Source organism: Schistocerca nitens, chromosome 9, assembly GCF_023898315.1.
Source record: "Schistocerca nitens isolate TAMUIC-IGC-003100 chromosome 9, iqSchNite1.1, whole genome shotgun sequence".
NCBI classification, from domain to species: Eukaryota; Metazoa; Arthropoda; class Insecta; order Orthoptera; family Acrididae; genus Schistocerca; species Schistocerca nitens.
In genome coordinates, this window is record NC_064622.1 from 354,061,181 (window position 1) to 354,076,738 (window position 15,558).

Below are 15,558 nucleotides of genomic sequence, written 5' to 3' on the forward strand. Positions count from 1 at the left end.
GGCACTTAAGTGTGAATTGCGGATTAAGCATGTAGATGTAGATGTGGTCATTTTTGTTTACACGTCAGAAGCGGAAAAATTCCTTTTGCTGTGGAGTTGGGCATCTCAATGCTAAAAGTGAGGCTATGACGGACTATTCTTTTTACGAAAGAAATCGAAATATAGTAACAAAATATAGGAACGAGCAATGATACTAGAGTTTGTTGACGACCAAAGCAGAGTTCATAGTGCAAGTTATTGCCAAAGCCCTATGGTAAATTCTTTACACTTCTGACAACTGAAGGAAAAGAAATAGTGTAATCCAGACACTTCAGCGCATTAATTTGCCCGAGAATATATATATAAGCCATATTCTGGAGTATTACTGCGCGATATATCCTTACCAGATAGGACTGAAGAAGGACATCGAAAAATTTCAAAGAATGTCCACATAACATTTTCTTCCTCTTCGTGTGAGGAATGTTTCCTTAAAGTTCGGTTGTATCTTTTTGTTACGCCCTGTATAACGTTAAAAGAAGGAATTATCACAAGCATTGTTATATTCATAGCACGTTCGCTATAACATAACGCCTTTGTTTTAGTAATTGCCACACCAAATCGCGTTATCACATCCGTGACACACACTCCCCAATGTCGCAATAATACAAAACGAGCTGCCATTCTCTAAAATTTTTCGATGTCCTCCTTCAATCCTATCTGTTAAGGAAACAATACCGCGCAGTAATAGTCCAGAAGAGGGCGAACAAGCGTAGTGTAGACAGTCTCGTTAACAGATTTATTCCATTTTCTAAGTGTTCTCTCAATAAAACGCAGTCTTTGATTCACCTTCCTCACAACAATTTCTATGTGATGCTTCCAGTTTAAGCACTTTCTGATAGTAATTCCTTCATACTTTCTTGAACCTATACTCTGTCAGTTACTGCGAACTGTGAAGTTCGTGTCAGGTAATCACGAATTCAGTCGCACAACTGAGACGATGGCTCACAGCCACGCAACTTCACTATAAGCTGCATGTAAGAAACGGTTTCAAAAGCGTTCTAGAAATCTATAAATATGGAATCAGTTTGCGGTCCCCTGGTGATAGCATCATTAATTCATGGGCATCAAGAGCCAATTGTGTTTCACAGGGGCATTTTTGAAATCCGTGTTCGTTATGTGTCAAAAGAACATTTTATTCGAGGTATTTCATAGTGCTGAAACACAGTACACGATCCAAAATCCTGCTACAAGTAGATGTGAGCGATGAAGGTCTACAATTAAGCGCATTACTTCACTTTTCTTTATTGTGCATTGGTTTGACCTCTGATAACTTCCAGTCTTTAGGTATCGAGTTTTCGTAAAGCGAGCGGTTTATATTATTGCACAAATTGGGGTATTTCCTCAGCATACACCAAAAGGAACGTAAATGGTGTACAGTCTGGACCGGAAAACGTGCCTATATTAAGTGACCCAATTTGCTGTACTACACCGAGAGTACCTATATTCAAATTACTCGCGTTGGCGGCTGTTCTCAGTTCGAATTCTGAGTTGCTTACTGCGTTTTCTTTTACTAAGGAATATCGGAAAACTGTGTTTAGTAACAGCGCTTTAATGCCGCCGTCGTCGGTAACAGTACTGGTAACATTGCCATCACGCAGTGAAAATACTGATTGTGTCTTTGCGCTGGCATACTTTACGACCAGAATCTCTTTGGATGTTGTGTCAGATTCCCAGACAGAATTTCGTTGTGGAAAATATTGAAAGCACCTCACATTAAAGTTCAAATGGTGAAATGGCTCTGAGCACTATGGGACTTAATTTCTGAGGTCATCAGTCCCCTAGAACTTAGAACTACTTAAACCTAACTAACCTAAGGCCATCACACACATCCATGCCTGAGACAGGATTCCAGATTGTAGCGCCTAGAACCGCTCGGCCACCCCGGCAGGCTGCATTAAAGTGTGTGCTAAGTTTCGAACATTTGAAAACCGTTCCCAGTCTTGGAAATTTTCCGTTCTTTTTTTAAATACGGAATGCTCATTTCGTTGCTTCTGTAGCAGTGTGCTGACATTTTTTGTATAGCATAGGGGATTTTTTCCGCCCATGTTTACTGGCCATTTTTTTGGTTTGGTCCACACCAACACCTGTCAAAATTTGGGATACTTTTTTAACACCCTGTACTTGTATAAATAGCACTCAACGCTATTTACAACAGGAAGCGAGCGCCCCGCCCCAATAAGTTTCCCCACCCGCCCTCTGCGGGAGGACGGCGTTGGCTTGGCGCCGTGATAGTTTAATTAATTTGTCCTATCGGAAGAGCAATCGCAGAACGCGGCACATAAATCACAGGGGAGGCGCGTTATGACGGCTATTAATCACCGCAGCATCCCCCGGTCCCGTCTCCACCAGCTTCCCAGCGCCTAGAGAAAACCGCAGGGCCCACGAGATGCCTCCGCCTGTGCAACTTCTTCAGGACAGCAGAAGAAGAAAAAGAGAAGACGAGAGGATAGCAGTAGCAGCGCTTAGTCATCCACGCTTCCCGGCTTTCGCCAAGCGCTTTAGAAGCCGGCAAACTAGTTGTTATTTTTCCGTCAGGCTGCTCAATACGACAAATATGATTACCTACATTACGCGCAAGCGTGACAAATTCATGCGAGACGCTTATGGTAGCCCTCCAAATCCGATTGCTACGCATATGGGTTTTCTTCATTCTCTGCTCATGGCGGATTGCAGAAGAACTTGGTTACCTTTTCAGACAAATCGCTGAAAGATGTATAGTTCAGAAAATGTACAACGTAATGGCGAATCATGAAGGTTTGCCAGAAAAGAAAAGAGAAATCATCTTAGGTAGAGGCGTACAGTGCAAGACGCTCCCGTCAGTCCACTATGAGGGTCGCACACATTCAGATGCCGCTAATTTCATGGTCACTGATTGAGAATTGGAGGTAAAAAGGGACGCAGTCACACACCATCTGTAAGCAAACAGCCCTAAACGCGATATGTATAGGCTCTCAAAGATCAAGCAGCGCTGAATTCCAGCAAAACAGAGGAATTCCAGAGCGAGAAGAGTTCCAGCGCGCAGAAGAGTTTCAGATAGAGCAGCGTCGGATGAACAACAGCTTACAGTAGATACTTTGTGAGCATTATATTTAGTTAAGCTTTTATATTAATAAGTAATTGCAAATATTGTTGGTACGTACCTCTGGACTAGAGTTACTGGTTTCCATTGCACATTTGTCTACATGAACCTATATCTGTATGGCACTTTCATTCTGCCGGATAAATTATCCTAAGAGTTCGATTACAGCAACGGAATCTGGAGCTTACATGTTTCGTGGCCTGTAGTACGATACATTTCTGTGTACACCCGAATCTGTAATGGTCCGGAGTGGCCTTTAAGTTAGGCAACTGACTGGAGAATCTAATAAGCTTCATCTATGTTTTTTTAGCCGGCCGGAGTGGCCGTGCGGTTCTAGGCTCTTCAGTCTGGAACCGCGTGACCGCTACGGTCGCACGTTCGAATCCTGCCTCGGGCATGGATGTGTGTGATGTCCTTAGGTTAGTTAGGTTTAATTAGTTCTAAGTTCTAGGCGACTGATGACCTCAGAAGTTAAGTCGCATAGTACTCAGAGCCATTTGAACCATTTTTTCATCTATGTTATGGACTAGTGTCTGTGCCTTTCTGCGAGTTCATTGCAAACACGTGAACAACAATAAAAAGAAGACCACTACGCCAAACCCAGAGCCTCATTTACTTACTATCACCGTATCTATCACCTTAGCCTAACATCCGAGTCATCCTGTACTGTCTTTAGTCACGGAGATGTGGAAAATCTCAGCTAGACCCCGTCGCCGTCTCACTCCTGTACGTAGTCAGTCGCGTACCAAGAAACTGGAGACCAATAATCCCTCGTCACCTGTGATTGGAGTGTGAGCTTCTGAGTCATCATCATCATCATCATGTCCTCCTCGCCGAGTCCGGCGACAGCGACTCCATCAGTCGTTTAGTCCGTGTTGTGGTGGGCTCGGATATGGCTTGCAAAACCGAGCTTTGCTTTGAAGATCCGGTCGCACGAAGTGCAATAGAGTTGCCCAGTTGAGTTATACGTAGAGATGTAATTAGGCTTGGGCTTGGATATGCGGAGCTTTCGTTTATCGTCCAGGTTCTTTAGGCGGATATGCTCGAATTGTTCCACACTCTTGTGTACAGTTGAGCGCCACTCTGGTCGGTGCAACGCAAGCTCCTCCCAACGTTTACTCGGAAACCCACAGGCTGTGAGGTGGCGTTTTATGGTGTCTTTATATCGCAGGTGTTGGCCACGTTGCCGCCACTTTCCACACGAGAGCTCTGAGCAGAACACCGCTTTTGGAAGTCTACTGTCATCTATGCGTATGATATGGCCACTCCATCTCAATTGGTGTTACATTAAGAGAGCTTCAATGCCAGACAGTTTCACGTGACGCAAAATCTCCGTGTTTGGAACACGGTCTTCCAATTTCATGCGGAGAATTGATCTCAGACAGCGAAGATGAAAGGTGTCTAGCCTCCTAATGTCAACTTTGTAACAGCACTAGGTTTCCGAGGCGTAGAGTAAAGTTGGTAATATTATTGCCTTGTAGACCGCAGTTTTAGTTTATAATCTGAGATCATGTGATTTCCATACTCAGTGATTCAGTTTGCCGAAAACTGAAGCTGCATTTGCTATACGAGCTGCAATTTCTGTTGTCAGGCTGTTGTCGCTTCTAATTTGGCTACCCAGATATTTAAAGTGTGACACGTTTTCCAAATGTTTGTTGTCCAACTTAATACTGCAGTCGTCTGTATTGGAACACCTACGTGGTTGTTGAAGGACTTGCGTCTTGGTGATGCTTATGACTAAACCAAATCTTCTGCAGGAGTCATTTAGCAGGTTCATATATTTTTGGAGAGATTCAGGAGAATTAGCCATCATGCATACGTGATCTGCGTAAAGAATTTCTAAGATAGATATTTTATTTACGCGACTTTTTGTTCTGAGGCGAGAGATGTTGAAGACACTTTTGTCTGTTCTCGAGTCAAGACCCATTTGACCACTGCAGGCTTTGGTCGCGTCTCTCATAACAGCTGCGAAATGAAGTATGAAGAGTGTGGGAGCCAGTACACAGTCTTGTTTTACACTGCATGTCATGGGAAACTGGTCTGAAAGCTCGTTTTCATGACGGATTTTTGCCATGATGTTGTCATGAAATTGTCCAATCAAGTTAATAATTTTGTCAGGGCAGCCGGTTTTCTTTAGCATAACCCAGAGAGCTTCCCGTGGGAGTCGGTCGAATGCTTCTTTCAGCTGTACAAAGCACATGAACAGAGGCTGATGTTGCTCTAAGCTTTTCTCTTGCATTTGTTTGACAACAAATGTGGCATCCACTGTGCCTCTGTTCGGGCGAAAGCCAGACTGGGTCTATGGTATCACTTTTTCTGCAAGGTGCGTTAGCCGGTTGTTGAGTATCTGAGCCAGAACTTTCCCTGCTGCTGAGAGAAGAGAGATTCCCCTGTGAGAACTGCAGTCAGAAATGTCACCTTTTCCGTTGTAAATCTCGCAAATGCAGGCATCTTTCCAATCTTGTGGAATTATTTGTCACTCCGAAATCTTTGAAATTAGAACAAACAGTGGGCTTGTAATGTCTGGTCCACCATATTTATAAAGTTCTGATGCTAAGTTGTCTAATCCTGCTGATTTGTTATTTTTCAGCTTAGCCAATGCAGAAATTAAGTCACTGAACGAAGGGGCATCAGCAAGTTGTTCATCGACTGGCAGGCCTTCAAGTGATTCTATGTATGGAATATCAGTCGTCTGATGGTTGGGATTAAGAACGTCAAGAGCTTCTGAGTAAGCATGTTGCAAGCCACATCGGGTTATCACAACAGCAGTCAGTCGCAAATTACTTTTTTTTTCATTGTATGTTTGCTGCAGATCTACCCACATGTTCAGAAAGAACAGAACACCTTGAACGACTAGAGATAGCACGTCCATATTCACGGGACATTTACATTAGTTAGTTCTGCAGAAATGATTAGCATTTCAGTCGCCTCATTTCAGCATATGTCCTGTTGTCCAGTAGGCACAGGGTCCGCCATGGACGCTGGTAACTCATCCCATGCGTTATGGCATCAAAGCGTAAAAGGCGCGAATGGCGTCCTGTGATATAGCCATCCATACAGCATTCACCTGGTTACAAAGTTCATCTGTGGAGGTAGGCATTGGGTGACAGTGCTGCACCTATCGTTTCACCATGTCCCACACGTATTCGACTCTCGAGAGGCTGACATCCTGTGTCACCAAGAAGGCACATGTTCGTGCAGCAACATGTGGTCGTGCATTGAGTTGCTGCAAAATGGCGTCTGGGGTGTTGTGCAGAAAGGGTGTGGCTACGGGGCGCAGGATGTCATTCACTGGTTTCAGTGCCCCGGACACACACAAACAGTAATCTGTGGTTGTACCCTACAGCACCGCAGGCCATAAGGCCTAGCAGGCGCTGTATGTCTTGTGCGAATGCGGTCACTGTGATGCCGCTCCCCCTTCAGCGGCGAACCATAATACGGCCATCATTTTCAAACAAACAGAACCTGGATTCGTCCGAAAATACCATCTGATACCATTCCTGTCGCTAGTTCAGTTGTTCCATACACATTCGCTCTCTAGCATGTTTCTCCACATTCGTCAAAGGTAGGCGGAGAAGTGGACGACACGCACGTTATAAACGGCTACAGACTGTCACCCATAATAAGCGTACGATGTGTCATACTGTTCCACTGTTGCGCCAGAGCCGAGGAGAACGCAGATGTGTCCTGCAACGCCATTCGGATGAGGTGTCGATCTTCTCGGGGAGGGGTGGGGTGGGGGTGGTCTAAGTGGTGCGACCAGACCCATCTCGCCGTGTTCTACGGCCTTCTGTGAACCATTCTGCACACACCCGTTACACTGCCGAAACGCTTCGTCCCACACGAGCAGCTGTTTCCCGGATTGATGCGCCACATTCTCTCGTTCCAATAATGCGCTCTCTTTCAACCTCACTGATCTGACGGTACGGTTCGTGCATACGTCTGCAAGGAGTCCTGCATTTTCTCAAGTCACACTGCTCCATTACCTTCAATTATAGCGACAACGAGAGCCTCAGGCATATTTTACCGGTAGGTGGTGTTGCGCCGCGATGGCAGTGTTGACCTCCAACTCGCGGGTCGACATGGTTCAAACGCTAATCATTTCTGTAGAACATACTGATGTACATATCCAGTGAATATGGACGTCCTATCTCTAGTCGTTCAAGGTGTTCTGTTTCTTCCCGAACACGAGTTAGATTTTAACCAGTGCGTGGCAGCCATCAGCGCGATAAGATGCAAGTCAAATCATCATTACCGAATGCATTTGAAAATAGCCGCTACCAGTCAGTATTTCAGATCACACTTTAAATAAACACAGTCGCTGAGCACATGTGTTCCATATGGAATACAAACTGACCTACAACGATGTGGTACGTAGCACGCTGTATACACCAGCAACCTTGTGGCACTACAAGGGGTCAGCCTACACAATTAATTATTGTATCGAAAAAATATTTGGATTTTTTGCAGCTACATACCTGCGGCCTTGGTACGTACTAAAATCTGCACACCGTTAGACAATCCAAAACAAAATGATGCAGTCCATTTATAAAGCTTAGCAGCGTGTGGTATTTCGTTTTCTTATTTTGAAGGGGAATAGCGATTCAACAATCAACGGTGAGTTGGTGGAAGTGTACTGCAGTAGTGCACCACTAAACGAAGACTGGAAATGGAAAATCTTCTAAGTGCCTAATCTGAGATTTGTGAGGAGAATGAAAAAAAAAAGTGTATCTTTCCACAGTCCACTGTTGAAAGCAGCGACACACCAACAGCTGTCCCCAACGTAACGCAGGTATCCATCGATACTCCCATCCAGGTTCCTGCGGGCCCACAATGCGACCAAATTCAATTGGCTGAAGCTACCCAATCTACATCTACATCTACATCCATACTCCGCAAGCCACCTGACAGTGTGTGGCGGAGGGTACCCTGAGTACCTCTATCGGTTCTCCCTTCTATTCCAGTCTCGTATTGTTCGTGGAAAGAAGGATTGTCGGTATGCTTCTGTGTGGTCTCTAATCTCTCTGATTTTATCCTCATGCTCTCTTCGCGAGATATACGTAGGAGGGAGCAATATACTGCTTGACTCTTTGGTGAAGGTATGTTCTCGAAACTTTAACAAAAGCCCGTACCGAGCTACTGAGCGTCTCAATGTGAGAACGTACTCATCGGTCGGCCATATTTATGCCCTAGAATGAATGTCACATACACTGTCCACTTCTAAACTAAGCACATTATTGCCTACCTACTCTCTGGAGTACACAGACAGGTCTAAGTGCCGACACCCGTGACAATTTAATCACGAGCACTACAACTTCACATGCACGTATTACACCCTTGTGCAACCGAACACAGTCCTTGAGGATGTTGCATTTGTTTCTATTTTTTTCTTTTTGTTTTTCGGCAGTGTACTCGAGGCAGTGCTCGGCGATATCTGACTTGCTTTTTTTTTCCGGGCTTGTCCCTGATGTTATTTGCGCTTCTGTTCGATTCTTCTAATAGCACTCAGTGTGGAATGAAGACCTGAAAGCATATTTTTAATCAGTTAGGCAGAGAGAACCTGAGATACCACACCATTCTCTTCGAAACAATAAGCATTTTGGTGCGGTTTTTCTCGGTTTTTGTCACATTACTGGTATGTTTTCTACATTGCTGCTGACTGATTAATAACTGGTTATACACTTCACTGTGTAGTACTGAGAATAAAAACAGTGTCGCTTTGAAAGCATTAAGAGCAATTAAATATTCACATGAAGTGCCCGTTCATTTACGCGCTTTGTAGAAACACATTTGAAACGAAATTAATTTCAGTTTTATTACTCCGAAATAATTATGTAATTACACTTATTATGTGATCAAAGAAATCGTAACTCTGAATAATTTGTCAGCCGTAAGAGATACTCTTACTGCAAATTACTTCCCACAGAATAACCAACTTTGGCTTCCCAATGTATTTAATTAACATGGAAAATTGTCAATCATATACCACATATACTGAACAGCTTTTATCGTTTTAGACTCTTGTCAGTGTTTGATATTCGTACACTTCCATTTACACATGCTGATTCCGTGATGATGTTACAAACTTTCATGGATGATGGAGAAGGGTAAGTGTATCAATTAGATATAAGAAATCCTGGTCCGAAAACGACCAAGTCGAAAGGTATAGGCGAAAAACGTTCTGAAACCTCTGGTAGTGGACGTCTGCTACTGGACTCTTCTTGGCTTCCACATTTTGGGAGGTGGTAGTATGGACCAACACAAAAAAAGTCCACTAAACGTGGGCTCTAAAACGCACAGCTTAAGAGCTATGACTACTTATTCATTGGAGCAGATGTTTCTCACAACAGCAAAGATGAACAAGTGCTCATAGCTCTTAACCTATGCATTTTAGAGCCAATGTTTACTGCACTTTTTTTCCTGTTTTGGTCCCTATTACCGCTCCCGAAAAATGTTAAGCAAAGAGGTCCACTATCAGAAGTTTCAGAACGGTAACTTTCGACTCGGTCGTTTTCGGACCAGGGTTTCTTATATGAAATTTACGCGTTTACCCTTTGCCATCATCCGTGGAAGTTTGTAACATTATCACAGAATAACTCTGTATGTACATATAAAGCAAACGATGGCGTACGCGCTTGTGTGTGTGTGTGAGAGAGAGAGAGAGAGAGAGAGAGAGAAGGAGGGGGAGGGAGATGGGAGAAGGGGAGAGAGAGAGGGAGAGAGAGGGGGGAGGGAGAAGGAGGGGAAGGGGAGGGGGAGGGGGAGAGAGAGAGGTAGGGGGAGTGGCATGGGGAGGGGGATGGGAGGGGTGAGGTAGAGGGAGGGGGAGGCGTAGGAGGAGAGGAGGAGGAGAGGGAGGGGGAGAGAGAGAGGGAGGGAGGGGAGAGAGAGAGGGAGGGAGGGGAGAGATAGAGAGAGGGAGGGAGGGAGGGAGGTACCATAATTGCAGATCGCCTGGAACAGCTTCCACTTAGCAGACATCTGGCTTATTACCTGGTAGATGAAAATAGGGTGGAAATCGGTAGATCGGAACTCATTTCGAAGTGGAAGGCTTCACTGAAGACAATTCTGCTTCAGCCAATGAGATTCCAGGCCGAAGACGTGTCTGGAGACGCCTCGGACAGAAAATGTGCTTCACAATAGCAAAGATGACTGTCGCCTACTACACGACCTGACAACCCGGAGTGCTATTTATTTTCTTGGCAGGACCCACTTTGCTGTCATCCACGGCACCCTTACCGCACAGTAGTATGTCGACGGTATTCTACACCCCCTTTTTTTATGCCCTCCTCGATTTACATTTCAGTAAGATAATGCCTGCTCGCTAACGGCGAGAGTTTCTAGTGCTTGCCTTCGAGCTTGCCAAACCCTATCTTGGTCAGCAACGTAGCCGTATCTCTCCCAAATTGAGGAAATTTGGAACATTATGGGCTTGGCCCTTCAACCATCTCGAGAGTCTGACGATTTAAGACGCGGGTTGACAGAATTTGTCATTATATTGCTCAGGAGGACAACCAACAACTCTGTAAATCAATGCCAAGGCGAATAACTGCTTGCTTAAGGACCAGAGATGGATCGACGCATTATTGACTTGCCCAATTTGTGAAGCTCTTTCTCTTGAATAAACCATTCAACTGTAATCATTTGTTTGCCTCTACATGTACATCACATCTACTGATTTCCGTCCCTTTCGGGTAATTCTATCGTGGTGCGTGGTTGCTTTTTGTGTGAGTGTTAGTGTATTAATCTGGTTGTAGAACTGGTTGTGGAGCTGGTACCACGCGGTGACGTGACCCACCGCTAATGTAAGCCACAGCATTGTAGTAGTTGTTACGTGCCAGTTGGTTGTACGAAATCAGTGCAATTACAGGTGTCGACTATGACCACTCCGAGAATGAAGGTCTCCGATTTCTTGCTGTATGAACGAGGAACTTTGTAGACAAAGTGCCTACAAAGAATGATGTACCATCGCATCCGCGAACAGAATGGCTGTAAAAATATCCTATACGTCAGCGACCGGAGAAGAACGATGGGCTTTGCCAATGATAATCGGTTTTAAAGTCGGCAGAAGTAGCTGCAGTCAGTGAATGCAGATCCATCTCAACTAGTTTACGAGGGAATACTACAAAGGAAACAGCAAACAATTGACATTTGGAGCCAGGTGCCTCGCAAGAGGTCGTTCCTCACAGCTGTACATAAAGATGCACGTCTTCAGTGGGCGAAGAAACGCACAGACTGCATGGCAGCTGACTGCAGGCTCGCAGTGCATTGTGGCGAGTCGCGACTTTGGCTCTTTTCAAATGATGCACGGAGCGCAGTGCAGCCGAGCGCCCCGTGGTGCGTTTAACCCTCAGTATGTGGAGGGTTAGATCCCGTTGGATGTGGTTCTATGACGTTTTGGGGGTGTTTCTCGTACTACGACTTGGGCCCACTCGGTACAGGTTACAACGAACATGACGCAGGACCTTAATTTCAACATTCTCGGTGGATACATTTAACCCTATTTTGTACATATTCATGGTGAGTGTGCTGTAGACGTTCCCGTCTTCCAAGATGGCCACAGACGTGATCACATAGCTGCGAGACTACGCTGCTCGTCTGGCAGACACCCGGGCAACCTATCACTCTTCGCCTACTCCGCTATATCACCTAGTATGAATGTTACAGAGTCCGCCCCGATAGCTGAGTGGCCAGCGTGACGGATTGCTGTCCTACGGGCCCGACTTCGATTCCCGGCTGGGTCGGAGATTTTCTCCGCTCAGGGACTGGGTGTTGTCTTCATCATCATTTCATCTCCATCCGGGGCCCAGGTCGCCCAATGTGGCGTCGAATGTAATAAGACTGCACCAAGGCGGCCGGACCTGCCCCCCAAGGGACCTCCCAGCCAATGACGCCAAACCCTCATTTCCATTTCCAATGTTACAGAAAATGTCTCTGTTTCGAACAGCGGGTGAACACTTCCGCAATTTGGTAGCTGAAAAGTGTACAGGGTCTATTCGTTACTGAACGGCTTCAGCTGGACATGTCATCCCTACAGAAACTTGTCGACTCTCTCTCTCTCTCTCTCCTCAGTACTACGGACTGCCTACGGAGACTGAGGTGAATGTCGAGATATTTTCTTTGTAAAGTTGTAAAGGACACGGCTGATTACATTCCTCATCCTTATCTAATCTGATTTTGTAATCTGTCCCAGATTATCTCGTCGTCAGTGGGAGGTTAAACCCAAATCTTGGTTAGTTGGTTGTTTTGGGGGAAGGGACCAAACAGCGAGGTCATCGATCTCATCGGATTAGGGAAGGACGGGGAAGGAAGTCGGCCGTGCCCTTTCAGAGGAACCATCCCGGCATGTACCTAGAGCGATTTAGGGAAATCACGGAAAACCTAAATCAGGATGGCCGGACGCGGGATTGAACCGTCGTCCTCCCGAATGCGAGTCCAGTGTGCCCAAATCTTGCTCGTCCCGTTCTTTCCAGTGGTCGGTGGTATCAGTGCTCGTAAATTAGGAGATCTGTGGGCACGCCGCTTTATTAGGGGCCCGGCAGCGGGGAAAGAGGGATGTCCCGCGATATGAGAGAGTAAGAAGGAGCGCTGCAGCGGCGGCATTAGCATTTAGAGTAGGCCGCAGCAGCCGGCCGTGTACAGACAGCCGGTCCCGCCTCCATATGGATGAGATGAGAGGCTGCAGATAGCGCGGTGTGCATCGCGGCGTGCGCGGCCGGGCTTGTGGACGGAGCACGTGACCCTCACGACTCGGCGCAGGTTGCCCAGGGCGCAGTCCGCCCGCTCGCAAAGCTGGTGGCAGGGCACAGACAGCTGGCCGTCACCTGAAGCTCGCTGGGCCATCTCTCTCACCAAACGGCTGCTAACTGGCCTCCTATACAGCTCCTCTCAATTTGAGACAATTGTGTGAAGTGACACTTGTGGTTAGAAGCATTGATATTTCTGCGGAGCCCAAGGCTCTACAGGTAGTTCCCCAAAATTTTAGGCGAACTGCCGGATCATACGATGTAGGCTTTCACGGCCGGTGTTGTCTTCACCTGAAACTTCCGGGCTGAGAGGCCGAGTCAATGCATAAAATTTCCACCTGACGTTTCGTCTCCATCTGCGGGAGACATCTTCTAAGGTCGTCCTGTAGTTGGTAGAGCTATGCCGGACGACCTTAGAAAATGTCTCCCGCAGATGGAGACGAAACGTCAGGTGGAAACTTTATGCATCGACACGGCCTCTCAGCCCGGAAGTTTCAACTGAAGAGAATTGCCGGATGTTTGCATCTGCCTGCCACAATATTTCGGCGCAGAGACTTTATCATCTTCAGGTGATGAAACTTCCTGGCAGATTAAAAGTGTGGGCTGGACCGAGACTCGAACTCGGGACCTTTGCCTTTCGCGGGCAAGTGCTCTACCAAGCACGACTCACGATCCGTCCTCACAGCTTCAACTCTGCCAGTACCTCGCCTCCTATCAGTGCACACTCCGCTGCTGAGAGAAAATCTCATTCTGGAAACGTCCCCAAGACTGTGGCTAAGCCATATCTCTGCAGTATCCTCTCTTCCAGGAGTGCTAGTTCTGCAAGGTTCACAGAAGAGAGTTTCTGTGAAGTTTGGAATGTAGGAGACGAGGTACTGGCAGAATTGAAGCTGTGAGGACGGGTCGTGAGTCGAGGGAAAGAGAGAACTACAATGAAATGAATACCCCTAGCTGCATACAGGCGTTGATTTAAGTCAACGAGGAGAGTTGAAAATGTGTGCCCCCGACCGGGACTCGAAACCGGGATCTCCTGCTTACATGGCAGACGCTCTATCCATCTGAGCCACCGAGGACACAGAGGATAGTACGACAGCAGGAACTTACCTCTGGCACGCCTCCCGTGAGACCCACATTCCCAACTTATGGTACCGCACTATATTCATAGTGCCCCTGCCCATTATACTCATTACTCGCGGCTCCGCACAGAAGAAGATGGTGAAATGGCCGGTGAGCCTTAACTGTATATAAAGATACCATTTTCATATATATATATATATATATATATATATATATATATATATATATATATATATATATATATATATATACTCTCAGAGATGATTGTCCTGGTTTGCAATAGGATGACGTGTAGTACGTCGACGGTCATCTGATGTCATCAAACTACTGTCTTGCTGCAAGACTTATTCAGTGTACTGTATATACAGTATGCTGGGATCTATTTTTGTTTTGGAATGATGTAAACATGTAATGTTTAAGTTTAAATATAAACAAATGTGCTTAGGTGATAACTGGATGTTTCATTATGTTTCATAACCTAATAATTGTAATTCGTCACGCCTACTTAAATTCCTCAAGCAGAAGTGGATGAGTTAAACATCTGTGTGAAATCGTCGTGGAAGGGAAAGGATACCTTACCGGATACGAATCCTATTCAAAATATTACGTACTCACTCCCATCTACAAGTTCTAGAAGCTTGTTAAGGGAATTTCCGAACAGACTGTATGTTGAAGCAACTTCCATATTTTTGTTCATCTCCTGTACGTTTAAACAAATGACGGAAGTAAAACAACTTATCTACGTAGAAGGCTTTTCAGTACTCAAAAATTGCAGACACGGGAACCAAGAATGACGAAGTGAATCGTGTTCTTCATTAAAGTGGCGGGCCGCATTCTTCATTAGAACAAGAGTAAGACTATGTCCAACTTCATTACAGCCATTAATAAAGATGGGCAGATAAAGGAACGTCTTCTCACAGTAGGAGCGGTGAAGTGAAATGCTGCCTAAGTGTGGTGGCGCACAGCTGGAAGACAGACAAGGTGCAATCTCGAGGGAGAAGCGTGTGTGTCAAGGACTGGGGGACGCGCCACTTCAGCCCATCTCGCTCCGTACTGAGGTCGCCCCTGCTTAATAGAGCGCTCCGGTAACCCTAGCGTAACTCGAGTCACAGCACGGCGTCACATAGATTGCCGAGTTGTCGCACTGCATTCCGGGTCAACGAGGCCAGCTCCGCTTCACAAGCCTACTGTTTGATTTTGATCGGTGAGTACTGACGCAACCGACTGTTACACAGCTCCGGATGTAACGAGTGCATGAGTGTCTTGTTTGTTGGCCTAATGCGGAGAACAATCCGATACTGCATTCCGTCTTAGGCGAAACGTTTACGCGGGGTTGTCCCCGACTAGATCTCTGCGATAAAGTTTGCGGACGAACTAACGCACACGGTGTTTACAGAGAATCGCAATCATAATACCTAACACATACATACGGACAGAATACGCCAGCCGGTGTGGCCGAGCGGTTCTAGGCGCTTGAGACTGGAACCGCGCGACCGCTACGGTCGCAGGTTCAAATCCTGCCTCGGGCATGGATGTGTGTGATGTCCTTAGGTTAGTTAGGTTTAAGCAGTTCTAAGTTCTAGGGGACTGATGACCTCAGCTGTTAAGTCCCATAGT